A 17,879-nucleotide genomic window follows, 5' to 3' on the forward strand; every position below is an offset into this window, starting at 1 on the left:
GGCATTGATGTAAATAGGTTGGAAATGCTTCTTGTCATGTGCATGTGTGTTTGGATTGATGGTCCTAGTGGTTGGAATTTATGTCAACTTATATGTGGCATGGCTTAGTGGAGAATATTTGGAGGCTGAGTAGAGATGAACATGTAGTGTTGGAGATGTTGTTGCTGCTGGAGATTAGATTGTTGCTCTAGGTGTTGCATATGTCTCTATATGTCTTGGAGACATTGGACATGCTGCTACATGAGTTGAGTTGTGGCTGCTTGTGTTGGAGGTGCTTCTACTAGTGTTGGGGGCAGTTGTATGACATAAGATTGTTGCTACAAGAGTTGGATATGTTGCTACAAGGGCCAGAGATGTTGCTATAGGTATCAGAGGTGTTTACATAGGTTATGGTTGTTGCTTAAGGAGTTGTAGGTTTTGGTCTTGGTACTACAGTTGGAAGAATAGGTCTTTCATGTCATTAACTTGTTCTTACCCTATTTCATTAGTTACAAACTTAATACAGTGGCTTGGAGGAGTGTTCAAGAGTTGAGGAAGATGTTCCATTAGGTGGCAGAGGTTCAAGGCTGAAGGATTGATGTTTTACCTTAGCTTTAGCCTTAGTCGCATGGAGGAAAGCCTATGGGAGTGGCTGGAAGGCTACATTCGCTAACAAAGTAGCCTATGGGAGCAGTTATAGGTTTAGTTGCAAGGATACAATGCTATTGGAGCGACTAAAGGATTTTCACGAGATTTTCTCTAGATTTCTCGCACTACTCAACTAATTTTTTTGTTGAGGTGACATACTTGATAAGAGTTTTTTGGTTTACGATAGAAAATGTTTGTGGGACCCATAGAAGTTGAATAAAGTTGAAAATATCAAAAAGTATAGTGGAGTTAGTGGTTGATAGAGTCAATGAGCTGAATCCAAATCAAATCAAGTGTATGAACAGGATTGTTGAGCTCAATAGTTCTATGAAATTATTCATTTGAGCACTTGAGTTCATCCATGTATTGGAGAAAGCTCATTAATAGTATCGTTGATTGACTAGTTGCGTGGAGTCAGTGTGAGCTTGGAGAAGAGCCTGCAAGTTGTGTGAGTTGTCTATGCAGATTTTATGAATCAATTTGTAGTTTTAGTAGCAGATAGTTGAAGTTTATTCCAGCCATTATATTATGAAGTGAGTGAGATGTTGATGTGTGGATTGGAGTAGAGTTTGAGGGGACAATTTTGCATATTGTGTGGAGTTTTTTATTGCAGCTTGTGCTGCAAATTTTCTATTCGATTGTGCTTTGATGCTATGTTGTTGTAGTGCTCATGCTAAGCAATTCTCAGTTCCAGTATGAAAATGTATGAAACGAGAACCACATAGAGAAGAGGAGTTGGGTGACTAAGGCGAAATCAATATTATTAAGAATTTTTCTCAATCTAATGGTGGTTGGATAGGTTGGTAGAAACTGGGCGAGGCTTGTTGGTCGTGGTGGCTTCCAGCAGATCAAATTTTGTAGAGTCGATTGTTAGTTCAAGAGTAACTAGGTGAGGATTGTTGATTGTGGTGGCCTTCAGCAAATGGTAGTCCATAGATCCACATGAGAAATAATCTCCATTTGATAGTATCCATGTATATATCTATGTAAATGATTGTTTTTACATAATAGAATTTGAGCAGCGCAACAACAACAGGGTGGTTTTTTTCTCGGTGAAGGGTTTTCCACCAAACACACTTGTGTCCATTATGTTGATCATTTTATGGTTGCATGTTTATTTTTGATGCTCTCATTTATGGTTGTATGTTTCATTTTATGTATGGATTAAAGTTTAATTAATTGGAGAAAAAGTTTATATGTGTTCTCACTATTGATTCACACCACCCCCCTCCCCCAGTAGTGATCTAGTTTCCAACAACGAAGTCATGTATATGAATAATTCTCTTCTTATCAACCTTTCAAGGAAGTTATTTTTAAAGTTTTTTATAATTTTATGTGTGCTAACAATAATATTATTTTATTGGGTTGTTAAGGTTTGTCTTGATTTGTTAATTATTATGAATGTTCTATGAAATAATTTATGACGATATATTTTATAAGTTATTTTTTCGTTTGACTTAATATTTTATTTAAGACTAGAATTTAGTTTTACTAACTTAATATATAAATAATGAAACCAATTGAGTTTAAACTAGAGAAATTAAAGAAAATAACACACTTTTCACATAATGAATGTACGATGTATCTTATGAAATTTGGTGTGGGAATCAACTCAAAGGTAAGAATTATGCCTTGTTTTTTTTTCTTAGTTACAAAATGCAAACACAAAAATATCTGAACTCACTAAATGGAGTTACCATGGACATTGTGGCTTGTATGGCTACTACAAGGTCTTCTACTTCTTATGTTTTATTCCACTATCCCACTCCCTTACTATACTTAAATATGAAACAATATTCAATATAATAAGAATGAAATCCATTCCTTTCCTACTGGTATTGTATTTAATAATATCTTGATATTCATTTAGGGTTATGGTTGGGGATTTTGCATATCTCAACTCTTGATTAGGATTAGGGTATTGGAACATCTGAAATATTCTTAAAAGTCCACACCTGACTAGTTCTATATGTGTGAATGATGGGTGTTTGACATGGAATTCACTTGGTACCATGGTGGTCAACAACATGTCAAGTTGTACAAGCCATAACTTCCGTAGAAATTCCCACCATACATCACCTGATAATGTAATATACTAAAGCAAAATACTTGATCTACTTCTACAAACAAACTTGCGGAAGCTTAATCGATTTTGAGCAAGATCAAATAGAACACATATGACAAAGAATGAGAAATCAATCACACATGAACATAGAGAATACTCTGGGGAAAGATTCAATTGAAACCTCGCTATCTGTATTATCATACAAGTGGAAATATCTCCAGATTAGACAAAGCTTTAGCTCACAAGCTATCCATATCTCAGTACAATCCCTCAATGTTGTTCATAGACTGAATAGACATAACATATGCCTTCCCTCAGTCCTCCAAGCCTCCTATTTCCTTGTGCAGTTTCTCCTAGGTCCTCTGGCTGCCACCTGTGTGAATTGACCTCTCACCAAACTTAGAAATAACTAAGCAATCCTCAAGGAATGAATTCCTTCTGCATGCAAGAGATATCCTCAATGGAATATTCCTACCACTGATAATACACTGTCCCATACTCTGATCTCAATTGGGTCTCTGACTGAACTGACATGCATGAGTTATTTATGAGAGAATATTCAGTTATGTGAAGTACACTAGTTACATGCATGCATGCATTAACTAACTAAACTCACAATCAATTCCACAAATTGTTGGAACTAATCTAACTAGACTTAACTTAGTTAAATGAGCTAACTAATTACAACTCAAAGTACAACTCATCCTGATCTCCTTAATTAAGGGATAACTTCCTCAATCAAAGGGATAATTGTTGCATGTCTTCACATAGACTTCATGTTTGATTTTCTCCAACTAATTAACTCAAGATGAATTAATTAATTATTTTTCAAATAGTTGCTAAGATCAAATTCGAATTTTAATTCTCAATTTTAGTTCAGGGACTAACTAAAATTGGAATGTATCCTGAAATGCTATTTATAGCACTTCTATATTTAGCATTTCTTGTTGCTATTTTCAACACTCCCTCTCAACAAGAAAGGGATTATCTATCACCCCAATCCTGTCTCTATGGAACTTGAATTTGCATTTTGACAATGCCTTAGTCAAAATATCTACATCCTGCTCCTCGGTCGAAACATACAGCAACAACATGATCCTCTTCACCACACAATCTCGAAGATGATGATACCGGATATCAATGTGCTTGGACCTGTCATGAAATACTGGATTCTCAGAGAGTTTGATACAACTCTAATTATCGCAATAGATCACAGTTGGATCCATCCTCTTATCAAACAATCCGACTAGAATTTTCCACATCTAAATGGCCTCACATGATGCTTGACTGGCAGCCATGTATTCAGCCTCTGCTGAGCTAAGTGCAACTAATCTCTGTTTCTTGCTGTACCAAGAAACTGCAGCTGAACCAAGGTTGAAAATTCATCCTGAAGTGCTCTTCCGATCTGATGGACTCCCTGCCCAATCTGCATCTATGAAGCCCTGAAGCTTCACTCCCTTTGTCTGTCTATACCATAATCCATACTGAGATGTGCCTCTGAGGTATCCTAGCACATGCTTTGCTACCTTCCAAAACAGCTTGGTAGGCTGAACCATGTCTTGACTCAGCTGGTTCACCGTAAAGCACAAATCTAGTCGTGTGTTCACTAAATATATCAATGAACCCACAAGTTGTCGATAAACAGTAGCAGCTACTACCTCACCTGAAGTAGCATCCTCCTTCCTCCAGTTACCTGCTAGAGGAGTCTGCATGGGCTTGCACTTCTCCATGTAGAATCTCTTGAGTATCTCATTGGCATATTTGCCTTGAGACACAAACACTTCCCCATCCTTCTGCCACACCTCCATGCCTTGAAAGTAGTGCATGAGACCCATGTCTTTCATCTCGAACTCTCTTGCAAGGTCCTCCTTGCAAGACTTAATCAACTGATCATCACCTATCAATATCAGATCATCAACATAAAGAACAATGATCAATGGCTTACCTTCTGCCATGATGTGGTAAAGGTTCGCATCTGCTTCACTCTTTGTGAAGCCCAACCCGGTGAAATAGCTGTCGATCCTAGTGTACCAAGCATGAGGTTCTTTCTTCAGCCTGTACAAAGCTCTCTTGAGTCGACATACATGCGACTCATGGTCGAAGGTCTCAAAACCTTCCGGTTGCTCTATGTACACCTCTTCCTCAATCTTTTCATTGAGGAACACAATCTTCACAGCCATCTGCTGGATCTTCCAACCCATCTGTGCTGATAGTGCCAACATCGATATGATATATAAGTACCTTGCTACAGGAGAAAAGTCTCATCATAGTTGATCCCCTCGACCTGTGAGAAACCATGGGCAACGAACCTTGCCTTATGTTTCTCCACACTCCCATCAGCTGCTTGCTTTACCTTATAAAGCCATCGGGAACTCACTACTGACTTGTTCTCTAGTCTTGGAACAACATCCCAAACACTGTTCCGAACTATGGAGTCATACTCCTCCACCATATCATCAACCCAGACTAGTTGCTGCATTGGTTCCTCGAAGGAAGATGGTTCGGTCTCTATACATTCCCCAACTAGGGCCATGTAACCAGTGTACCGCTCGGGTGACCTCTTCTGTATGCGCTGAGAAGATGGCTGTCACACATTCTCTCTCGCATCCAGCATCAACCTGTTAGCTTCCCTTGAGCATTTCCTCCCATCTCTGGAAGACTCTGCATGAGTGGATGTCTCCACTCTTGGATCCTCTGCATGCGGCTGCTCCACATCAGTCTGAGGCTCCTCCTCCTTAGGAACCAAAAGTTCCTCCTCTGCATGCAACTTGAGCTCCCTCTCAAGGGATACTCGCATGGCTTTCTGCTCATCGAACTTCAGATCTCTGCGTACCACTTTCCTCTGACTGGTAAGCAAGAACACCTGATAGTTGTGGGGTGTATTAGTGTACCCCACAAGTATCCCCAACTCAGCTGTTGGCTCTAGCTTCTTTCGGGCATCTTTGGTCACATGGCAATAAACCGATGATCCAAAGATCTTGAAGTGACTTACATCTGGTCTCTTCCCGGAGAAGGCCTCCACTGGTGTATTCATCCCCAGTATACGATGCAGGCTTCTATTCTAGAAGTATATTGTTGTATTACAGGACTCATCCCACAAATGAAGTGGCAGGCCTTCGTCATGCAGCATCACCCGAGATGCTCTCGCAATTGTTTTGTTCTTCCTTTCAACCACCCCAATCTTTTGTGGTTTATGGGGTGCCATCAACTCCCATTTAATTCCTTCTACTGCAGAGAAGTCCTTAAACTGTTGGGAGACATACTCTCCACCAGTGTCGCTTCGCAAGGCCCTTATTTTCTTTCTAGATTCTTTCTCAACCAAGGCTTTGAACTCACAAAATCTTGAGAAGGTTTGATCCTTCTTTTGCATGAAGTAGATCCAACATCTACGAGAAAAATCATCAATAAAAATAACATAGTACCTTTGTTTAGTGGTGGAGGCTGTCGAGAATGGTCCACACACATTTGTATGAACTCGCTCCAAGATTGCTCCAGCTTGACTGTCTCAATCATGAAAGGAATATGTTGCATACTTACCCAAGGTACAACCTTTGCATGTATCCACTTGCTCCAGTTTACCCTTGGGAAGTCTAGTAGAAATCTGTTGCATGATCTTCAAGGCCCCATGGTGCAAGTGGCCCAATCTTCTATGCCATAGCTCACCAATATCTTGGCTTTGCACCAACTCTACTCTGGAACTCAATGCAACACAGTCATCTACCTCCATCTTGTAGAGATTCTTTACTCAAATCCCAATCCTCTTGGTTTGTCCAGTGCCAATGTGCCTTAAGAATGCCTTTCCTTTGCTAAAGACTACATCATAGCCTTTGTCTTCCAACATTGCGATGGACACCAGGTTCTTCTTCAGTCTAGGCACATACTTTACATCAGTCAGGGTGAGAGGAGCTCCATGCTTCCTCTAAAACACAACTGTGCCTTCACCTGAAACATGATACTTTCCATCATCACCCATCTCTATGCACATCTTGAGGTCCTTCTCCTCCAAGGTACTGAATAGACTCTTGTCACCGGTCATGTGGAATGAGGCTCCACTGTCCAGGTACCGAACACAACCCACCATCGATGAAACCATGCATGCAATGAGGATGAAACCCAATTCGAACTATGAGGCCAGTGCCTCACCATCTGATCCTTTCAAGTATCCCTTCTTGGATTTCTTCTGTGGACAATTCATAGCATAATGGCCCACCTCATGACAATGAAAGCATCTCACTTTCAATTTGTCAATCTTCTTCCCACCATGGGAAGAACTCGATTTGGAATGGGAAGCATTCCCTTTCCCTTTCCTCGCCTTATTCACTAAGGCAATCTTTTCTTCATCGTCATGCTTTGATGAAGAACCATCTCTTGTGCTTCTCCTTATCTCCTCCTGCATCAGATCCGACCACAGTCGTTCCCAATCTGGAAATTTCTCTCTTCCAATTACTGAGTCTTGGTAGCTATGCTAGCTCTTAGGAAGATCGAGGAGAGCAAGACTCACCATGTCATCATTGGTTGTTGTGATTCCTATACTTCCAAGCTCGTCCCTGCAGGTGGTCAGCTTGTTTAGATATGTAGAGATTGTGTCACCCTTTTCACACTTGATTTTCCGAATCTTGTCTTTTAGCGCCAGCTTCCTCAGATCGTTGTTGTTCTGATATAGATCCTTCAATGTTTTCCACATTGAAAACAATGTCTCCTTCCCATGGAGACTCAAGACAATGTGGTCTCGAACTCACTCCAGAAGAATCCTCCTTGCTCTAGCCACACATTTCTTCCATTCCGCCAATTCTTGGGCATTAGCAGCTGCTGGCTTGGGGACTTCTTGATCAATGAAGTCCTTCAAACCATTTTCCTCTAATACCACTTCCATGCGATCCTTCCAGGCTATATAATTCAAGTTGCCATCCAAGGCATATTTGAGTCTCAAATCATTGAATGCCATTGGTGAAATTTGAGATGTGATAAGAATTCAATTTCTATAATCAGGAACTTCAAACTTCGAACTTCTCTCTTCTTTGTATAATTTTCTCTACTTTGATCAACTTGGTTCTGATAACATGTAGAAATTCCCACTGTAAATCACTTGATAATGCAATATACTAAAGCAAAATACTTGATCTACTTCTACAAACAGACTTGCGGAAGCTTAATCGATTTTGAGAAAGATCAAATAGAACACATATAACAGAGGATGAGAAATCCATCACACATGAACACAAAAGAATAATCCAGGGAGAGCCTCAACGAAAAACCCCGCTATCTGTATTATCATACAAGTGGAAATATATCTGGATTACACAAAGCTTTAGCTCACAATCTGTCCAGATCTCAGTACAATCCCTCAATTCTGCTCATAGACTGAATAGACACAACATATGCCTTCCCTCAGTCCTCCAAGCCTCCTATTTCCTTGCGCAGTTTCTCCTAGGTCCTCTGGCTACCACCTGTGTGAATTGACCTCTCACACAACTCACCAAACTCAGAAATAACTGCGCAATCCTCAAGGAATGAATTCCTTCTGCATGCAAGAGATATCCTCAATGGAATATTCCTGCAACTGATAGTACATTGTCCCATCCTCTGATCTCAACTGGGTCTCTGACTGAACTGACATGCATGAGTTATTTATGAGAGAATATTCAGTTATCTGAAGTACACTAGTTACATGCATGCATGCATTAACTAACTGAACTCACAATCAGTTCCACAAACTGTTGGAACTAATCTAATTGGACTTAACTCAGTTAACTGAGCTAACTAATTACAACTCAAAGTACAACTCATCCTGATCTCCTTAATTAAGGGATAAATTCCTCAATCAAAGGGATAACTCTTGCATGTCTTCACATAGACTTCATGTTTGATTTTCTCCAACTAATTAACTTAAGATGAATTAATTAATTATTTTTCAAACAACTACTAAGATCAAATTCGAATTTTAATTCTCAATTTTAGTTCAGGGACTAACTAAAATTGGAATGTATCCCGAAATGCTATTTATAGCAATGTTATTTTTAGCACTTCTATATTTAGCATTTATTGTTGCTATTTTCAACAACTTCCTCATATGAAGTCTAATTGAGGTGATCTTTACTTTATCGAAAGACCCTTAATTTGTAGAACAAATTCAAGTGGCTAGAAATTTTGTTCATAAATTTTTGATGCCAAAAAATGTCGTTTAATGTTTGAAATGAGCTCCAGTTATTCATGGACCCCAAATCACCAAAATGGGATGCACCCCTAAAATGGGCTTTGCAAGCCAATAATACTCATTTTTTCACTTTGAAAGTACCAAAACATATGACAAATTATATAGTAATCTGCTTTGAATCTTGTTAGATTATCGAGCTTAATCGAAACAAGTAAATCATCCTTTCTTTATGAAACCATGAGTTATTTATTTATTTTTTCTATAAATTCTAGTAGGTACCAATGCAACAATTATTTCAACTACTTGGTCTTTTTACAACTTCTTGAAATTCGTGATATTCAATCAATATTAAAAGGCCAATTATTTCAACTAGGCCTATAATAATGATTAAATCCCATGGCTTTCTAGAAGTTGTAAGAATCCTAATTCCATTCTGTCTAATAAATCAATGAGTTCATTATTTCTATTTGAAGAATTTCAAATGCTTGAATACACTTTATTTGTTAATTTTTAAACATACAAATTTTTTAATATCTTCTTTCCAACATATAACATTGCAAGTGCCTCACAATGAGCCATGTCATAAGTTTGATAATATTTAGTATATCGATTTTGATAATTTAAAAAATCTATTTTCATGTCCAAGCATAGGTGTAACACCTTTAACAAAAGTATGAATAATAATGATGATACAAATGAGAGTGAGGGGCCTACTTATATACTAGGCAACACCTCTTCATGGAAGGTCATGTCCCATTTAGACATGCCTCTTCAGTACTAATTACTAATTAACTAATCTTTATTACAATTATCCTCATTATTTATATTTATATTATTTTTATATTTTTATTCGTAACATTGCCTTCCTCCTCAAAAAACATTTGTCCTCAAAGCTTGTTGATGAAAGGACTTGATTTTTTTATTTTTTTTTGCTGCTATGAACGTCTTCTCATCTTGGGACAGTCATATTTGTTGATACAAGTTGATATGTTCCTTGGAGTGACATAAATTTTTTGCACAGAGAAGGGATCAGACCATCCTAGATCAACCTTCGGTGGAACCTTACGGTGATCGAAAACTTGTGATGAATTGTTATCACTTCACTGAGTTGTGCGCACTTCAATGTTCTTGGGAACATAATTTTGTTGTTTATGTTCCAAGTGACATTGATTTGTAGATTGATTGAGATGTTTGTTCTTGTGATTTGGATGTAGATAAAGACTTCTTTTAGTTTCCCTTATCATGTGTGTTGCGAGATTATGATTTACTTCAAGTTTCGATGTCGTCGAGCTGGTTATAGAACCTTCACTTGAGATGTTCATCGTCTGAATTGCAACATCTAAGTTTGTATTTTCTTCAACTTGCTTGTCTTCTTCTTGAGTTGTGACATTCACTGGATCAATATCTGTTACTTTCTCTTCCACTTGGACTTCTACATTCGATGCTTCCTTCTTGATAAACTGTTGCACCTTATTTTCCAATGACTTCTTGTCCTTCTTAAGCTTATTAATTTGTGTCAATAATTTTTCACTATGGTCTTTAAGCCGAGAAACTTCTTCATTTTTGTTAGCAGTAATCTTGTCGACTTCGCTTTGCATATTTTGTAGAACTTTTTTACCTTCTTGAAAAAATATTTTTGAAATATCTTGTATGTCTTTGGGTGTTACTGAATTTGGCTTTAATGTAACATCTTAAAGTGTTATTTTCTTCTTCTTGTAAGAAAATGTAATTTTTTTTTTTGTATTTAGAATAAAGGACCATAGAGTTTCCATCCAGGGTGAGCCCAAAACAATGTAACTATCATTAAAAAATAAGGTTTTCACGTTGAATTGTGATGTAAAAGTATAGTCCCCAATACTTGGTTGTAGATGTTTATGTGGTATTGTTTGTTACTTGTGTCAACAAAAATTGTTTCGAATATATTTGATTCAGGAATTACTAATTGGTTAGCACATTTAGTACTAACATAATTACTATCTTCAGTAAGACTGATAGAGATTATAATATCTCTTCCTACGAGTGATCCTTTGATTTTAAATAGTGTACTAACACAATTACTAAATATTTTAGGAAATTTTTCATTACTGTTGGTCTCCATTTTTTTTTTTTTAAATGAGCTTAGGGTTTCAAGGGTAACCCTTTTTCAGTTTTATAATATATCACTTTTTCACTTTAACTTTTTTTTCATTAAAAAATATTCAAAAATTCTTTAAACCTTGGCATCTTTGTGTCTTGACCTTTTTCATATCACCCTTTATCTACTTGAATATCTTATATTGTCTTTGTATTTATTTTTAGATTATATATAACTCCTTATGTTTATCTCTTAACCCTTTAATTATATGAAATTATGTTTTGCTTGATAAAAAATCACCTGTACGTATTTGATAAAAAGTCACACTTGTACGTATATGAGTCACGACTTTTGACTTCATAAAATATAATGGCCGCAACCAGATAATTGTTGACTAGTGGTTCTTTAAATAGAAATATGGCAATTGTTAAAACTCTGGTTTTTCGTAAGTTTCAATACCCCGATTCATAGATTGAATTTTTCAAGGTTTTCCGACTAATGTACGTATCGATGATTTAAGTAACACACTTCCAAACCCAGCACGAATACGAATTGATTGCTGATACAACTAGAGAGACTGGTTAGGTTTTGTGGTTGTGTATAGTACGATGGCAACATACAAATTCGATGCTTCTGCTTGGCGTAGTTCCAAGAGTCGTGGAAATCCTAGCGAAAGAATCTAAAGCTCCATTATAGGTTCCGTTTGTGGCTGTGACGGTGGAGCTTCTGAATGACAACTTTTTGAACAACAGTATTATAGAAGAAGATGCAGTGCAGGTGATTCGATGTAGCGTTAAAACAGTTGCAGCGTGGGCGGATGGCCTGGTGGCTATGGTTGCGCGCAAGAAATATTGTGTTGTTAGGAGGACGATGGTACGTAGCTGGAAGAGGGGGTTTGACGATGAGTTTGACCAGCCACAGGACAGCGGAAGGGGAAACATTGGAGTATGGACAGGGAGCATTAGTTGGGGTTGCTCAGTCGAAGGCGGTGGGGATGACAACCGATCATTGTGCAGATGTATTCCGAGGCGGATTAGAAAGCGACGATGGCTACCAGAAGTGCATCTATATATATATATATATATATATGGAATCATATATATATTTTTAAATGTTTTTCCACCTGTCATGCCCCTACACCTGTGATAGTCTTTCAACCGCTTATAGCGAGGTGCGGCACCACCAAACACTTTCTTTTCACCAATACTTATGTTCATGGACTACGCCTTAACATTCGATACTTAGTTTTATTTTTCTTTACCAAGTATTTAGATTAGCCTTTATACTAATGAACACCCATACACATTCATTATCCACAACAATTATACATATACAACACAATTGCAACAGTATAAAGGGAGGGGCAACTCCCTAAACATGAGTCTGCCTGATTTCAATATATTTCCAACTTTCATAAAATTACAAGTATTACCTTGGAAACCCCAAGTTTCATACTTAGACAAATTTCAGACTTTGTGTCTTGCCCACGAGCTACCCACCTCATGCACACCTTGCACAGTGGTCACCTCCACAACCCACACTTAGCCAATTTCCAACTCGTCCAACCGTCGGGCAAGCACCTTCGTGCAGCCTCACCCGAACTCATTCACCGCGGGTGGGCGCCTTCATGCAGCCTCACCCAAACTTGTTCAACCGCGGGTGGGTGCCTTCGTGCAACCCTCTAGCCGAGTTCGTTCAACCGGGCAGGTGCGCCTTCGTGCAGACCTCCACCCGTGTCCGTTCAACTGCGGGCGGGTGCGCCTTCGTGCGGCCCTCCACCCGTGTCTGTTCAACCATGGGCGGGTGCGCCTTCGTGCGGCCCTCCACCCGTGTCCGTTCAATCGCGAGCAGGCGTGCCTTCATGCGGCCCTCCACTCGTGTCTGTTCAACCGCGGGCAGGGGCGCCTTCGTGCGGCCCTCCACCCGTGTTCATTCAATTGCGGGCGGGCGCGCCTTCGTGTGGCCCTCCACCCGTGTCCATTCAACCGGGCGGGCGCGCCTTCGTGCGACCCTCCACCCGAGTCACTTCACCGTTGGGCGAGCGCCTTCATGTAGCCCTCTCCCCGACTCACCCATTCACCAAAATCTCATGCACACCATGTCCGTTTGCCCGACGAGCGGGCGCATCAAACCTACAGTTACTATGCCTAGCTGCGGCTACTTCGCACTTCTTCATGAGCTACTTCGATTAGCGATGATTAAATGACTTGATCAGCTCATCTAAATTGCTTGAAATTCCTTTTCCTTCTCCCCAACTCGCACCATCTATGTATATGGTGGGTGGGCGAGTTGTGCCACCCGACCGACTCGTTCACCATGCTTGGCCAACTTGCTGTTCGGTTGTAAAAACTTGTTCAACATGCGGGTCGGCCCGCCCATCACACGAGACCGCCCCACCTAGCTCGCCCATCTTACAACTTCACCTTGGTCGGCCCGTGGGTAGCTTGCCCAGCTTGCCCACGCGTATAAACTCACAACCAAACCTTTCTCCATGCGCATTTCTCCATCACATATCCTCCATTTGGTCGTAGCTCGTCTATCTTCTCATGGGAGAGTTCATCCTGCCCATCGCACGGATCGCAGGTCCTTACATCCTCCTCCACCTGAAGTCATTGTCGTCCTCGACAATATACCACCTTGGTAACCATCACCAAGATATTCATATCCGAACAGTCTTATCTTGATCCATGATATCCTCTGGTCCATATACTGCAACATCCCTGCAACATATGTAAAACAACCATTTCCACCATGTTTCGTCCTCATCCTGTAGTTTGTCGTCAAGATACTCCAACACAATGCCAACATCTGTCTGTCATGTGTCGCCCTGTCTAATGCCAACATACCTCTGCACACTGGTACCCCTCATGACTCGAACTAGTTGGGTAGCTAATCCAACCATACGCCCAAACCACAAGAATGCACATCCTTATGTCATCATCAGTCTTTCCCTGACTTCTGCTACATCTCGGACTCATCAAGAATCTGCTCTATCCCATGCTCAGGTCCATGGAATCTCCATCCCATCTGCAACATGTCCAAATAGTCCATGGTCTTGTTGTACAAGAGTGTACAACCTTTCCATCGGCTCATACACATATCTCCATGTTACAACAACATCTGCACAACATCCATGCCTCGGCACTTTCCATAGGATGCCCATGAATGACACCTCTACACATGCTCCTGCATAATGTCCCTGCATTGACCGCCATGCTCCATGTCTCCAACCCAATGTCCATGACTCTAGTTGTCCATGTTGTCCAACCAAGTAGACCTCATCCCAACATCTGGCCATCTGCATCCAAGTCTGCAATCTGTCATAAAGAAGCCTTTCTCCAAGGCCCCTTGCTAAGGTGGTGCAACCCCTTCCCATCAAGGTCCCTACACCAACCCATCTCCAAGGTTGTCTATCGAGAAAGGAGGGCCAGGAAGTTTCCTCCCTGACTCTCATCCACCCATGTATCAGATTGGTGTTGTGTCCTCAAGTATTTGTGCACAACCTCAACCTCCTCACATGTACATCCAAGCTCTCTAAGCTTGTCTTTTGTTAACTGAAAGTCATATATGCCCATAGCATACCTGCAAAAGTCCACTATGCCAGTCGGATCTCTACCTGCATAATCCTCTCCAACCACTACTTCCGAAGTAGTACTCAGACTCCCTTCATTTGCAACTCCATTGTGAAGATCATCAGTAGAAGATGTCTCTGCCAAGTGCTTCAAGATTTGTGAGACTGACCTCTCACTTGCTTCCTTCTTCCTCGCTCTTGCAACAAAGTCAATCAACTTCCCTTCCTTCGTTGTTTGAGTCATACTCCCAAGTCCTCTTTGCTCCACATCCTCATGCTTCAAATTCGGATCTTTGGGATACAAAGTCATAGAATTCATCCTCGGTCTATACCCCAAGAAACTCCTTTTATTCATCATAACTAACATAGTTCTTCCTTCAACTGTGATCAAGAGAATGTCCTGGTCCACCATTAGTATGGTTTGTGCAAGCCTCATGAAGTCTTGCCCCAACACCATAGAATGATTATCCATGTCTACGATCCTCAAATCCAACTTTCCAAACCACGAGCCCACTCTCACCTGAGTGTTCTCCATCACACCAGTAACAACCTTCATGGTAGAGTTGACTGCTTTGAAAGCACTCCACTCTTTCTCCATCTCAGCTTTCTTCCCAAAAGACTTTGCTGCCTTCCTACTCAAGAAGCTATGAGTAGCCCCTGTATCCACCAAAGCTGCAAATCTCTTGCCTTTCACGGTCACCTGCACAAAATTCAGCTTCAAGGCATCACCTCCTTCTGTCGGCTTTATCTTGTGTCTCACATCAGCAACCTTCTTCAAGAATTCGGCCTCAAAAGTGTCAATTGGCTTGTGCTCCAACTTGACATTCCTCCTAAGGTACTTCACTTCCTTGCTTGGCTCCTCTAAGCATTTCGATCCTAGCTCAGCTTGTCTTCCTCTAAGCTTGTCCTCCATCGCATTCTGCTCAAGTGCACCAACCAAGTGCCCATTGACTACCTCCATAGAACTAAGCTTCCGAACATCCTCTGGATTGTCACGGTAGTAAGTCCCCAGCCTGTCAATGTAGTCGAGCTCATCCTGCTCAATTACAACAACCTCCTTTCCAAGAAGCTTCTTCTTTATCTCTTCCTCAATCTGCTTGACTTCGGCTTCCACCATGGCACTTTTCTTCCTTAGTCAAGCTCTCTCATCCAAGAGCTCTTGAAGACCAAGACCATTCTGTCAGATTTCCTCATCAAGTTTCCTGAGTTCACCATCCATCGTACTTCTGCATTGGCCCTTGAGTTCTTCAAGTTCTTTCCTTAGTTCCGAACAGCTTTCCCGAATCTTCATATTCTCAGCCTTCATCGAAACCCAGTCAGAACTCCATCTACTCACTTGTTCCAACACTTTGTACCAAAAGACTTCACCTGCATTATGGCTAGATTCACCTGCCATAGGTTCTTCTACCATCTTTGCCATTCAACCTTCTTCACCAGCTTCACCAAGTTCCCCGCAAAACTGAACCAGCTCTTGATTCCACTTATATGTGAAATCAGCTTCCTTCGCTTGCAAGGACCCTGATTTCCACTGTCACTTCGTCATGTACCAGCTCCAACCGTGAGCTTTGATACCGACTACACAATAGTGTAGTTGTGTAGCAGCTTCAACCCTTCAATGCCCGTATATATATATATATATATATATATATATATATATATATACATATATACATATATATATATATATATATATATTTCATTCACATATTTTTTTTCTTATATTACTTTTTTTTATAACCTTTTTTTTTCTTTATTTTTTATTTTTTAATAATTTTTGTAAGTGGCCAAAAGCCTAAATGGAGATATGGAGAAACTCCAAATTCTAGTAGCAAAACGCTTCAACGACAACGATGTTGACGAATTTGATGGTCAAAGACCTAGATCGAAGAACGAGCTCTGTGCAGCGGTAAAGCAACCAAAGGATCAAACTGTTATGATACCAAATGGAACAAACAAAGTTCATACCTCACGTTAAATACTCCAGAAGGCTTGGAATATCAATAACTCCATTGAGATACAAGAATATATATTAAAAGTATGAATAAGAATGATGATACAAATGAGAGTGAGGGACCTGCTTTTATACTAGGTTGTGCCTCTTCATGGAAGGTCATGTCCCATTTAGACATGCCTCTTCAGTATTAATTACTAATTAACTAATCATTATTACAATTATCCTCATTATTTATATTTATGTTATTTATATATATTTATTCGTAACACATAGGTGTAACACCTTTAGAAAAATTGTTATTTGTTTTTATTTATTATGTTCTACTACTTTATTCTTTACGACTAATATTCTATCACATATAATATTTCCTTTCCATGAGAGAAACTCATATGTTTGATAAATTGTGAGGTGGGAGGGCCTAAGCCTTTTAGTTCTAGATATGTAAAATACACATCATTCTAAACCATAATTTACACTATAGATATCTAATATTTGTTAAACTTGTGTCTTTATAATGTAATTAAAGATGTAATGAACAAATTTAATAGAGATGTTTATGATTGTGTATGTTGGATGCTCCATTTAAGTAGGTATGTTGCAAGTTTGTATAGACATACAAAGATGACAAATATCTTCATAAATAGTAATTGCAATATCCCTTTGTCCAATGAAGTATGTTAACCACAGTGATTATCATCATTTCCTAGTTTGCTTCATTTACATTCACTATTGGCTCTATAATGATGCTTGCAGATAAATTAAAAAAATTGAATGAGTTGTCATGACATCATATTGAAGTGGATCACACCAAATGCCAATATAGCCCATGGATCTTCAACTTTATATTTCTCACCTAATTTACACTTAATATAAGTTTCTTTTTTTGCAATGTTGATACTATACAACATTGATATTATATATCTAAGGATGTTTTATTGCTCATTATTTTCAAAATTAGTTTTTTGAGGAGGTAACATTTTTTCTCTTGTGACTATATCCTCTTTTTAATCTTTTGTTATCATGGCCAAATATTTTTAAAGAATGAAGCTCATGTATTGATGAGCTTCATTATTTAGAGTATATTTGAGATATCTTAAGCATGTGTGTTGACTCATCACTACTATTAAAGGAAAACCACACTACTTGAAACGACTCATTAGAAGTTATTAAAGGAAAACCACACTACTTGAAATGACTCATTAGAAGTTTGTAAAGAGTTAGACTTCCATTCCTACTAGATACCTATAAATCGTGTATCATTGACTTATTTACTAACTCATTTTCATTGTGATTATACCAAAATTTATCATTCTTTATTGTATTATGTAATTTTTAATATCATTCACAATATAAAACTATGTATTATTTCTAATCACTTAAAAATATTAATAATATAATTTATAAATTGCAATAATAAATATTTAAATCATATAT

Source organism: Pinus tabuliformis, chromosome X, assembly GCF_031772625.1.
Source record: "Pinus tabuliformis cultivar Carrire ecotype Pingquan chromosome X, CPIR1, whole genome shotgun sequence".
Classification (NCBI taxonomy): Eukaryota; Viridiplantae; Streptophyta; class Pinopsida; order Pinales; family Pinaceae; genus Pinus; species Pinus tabuliformis.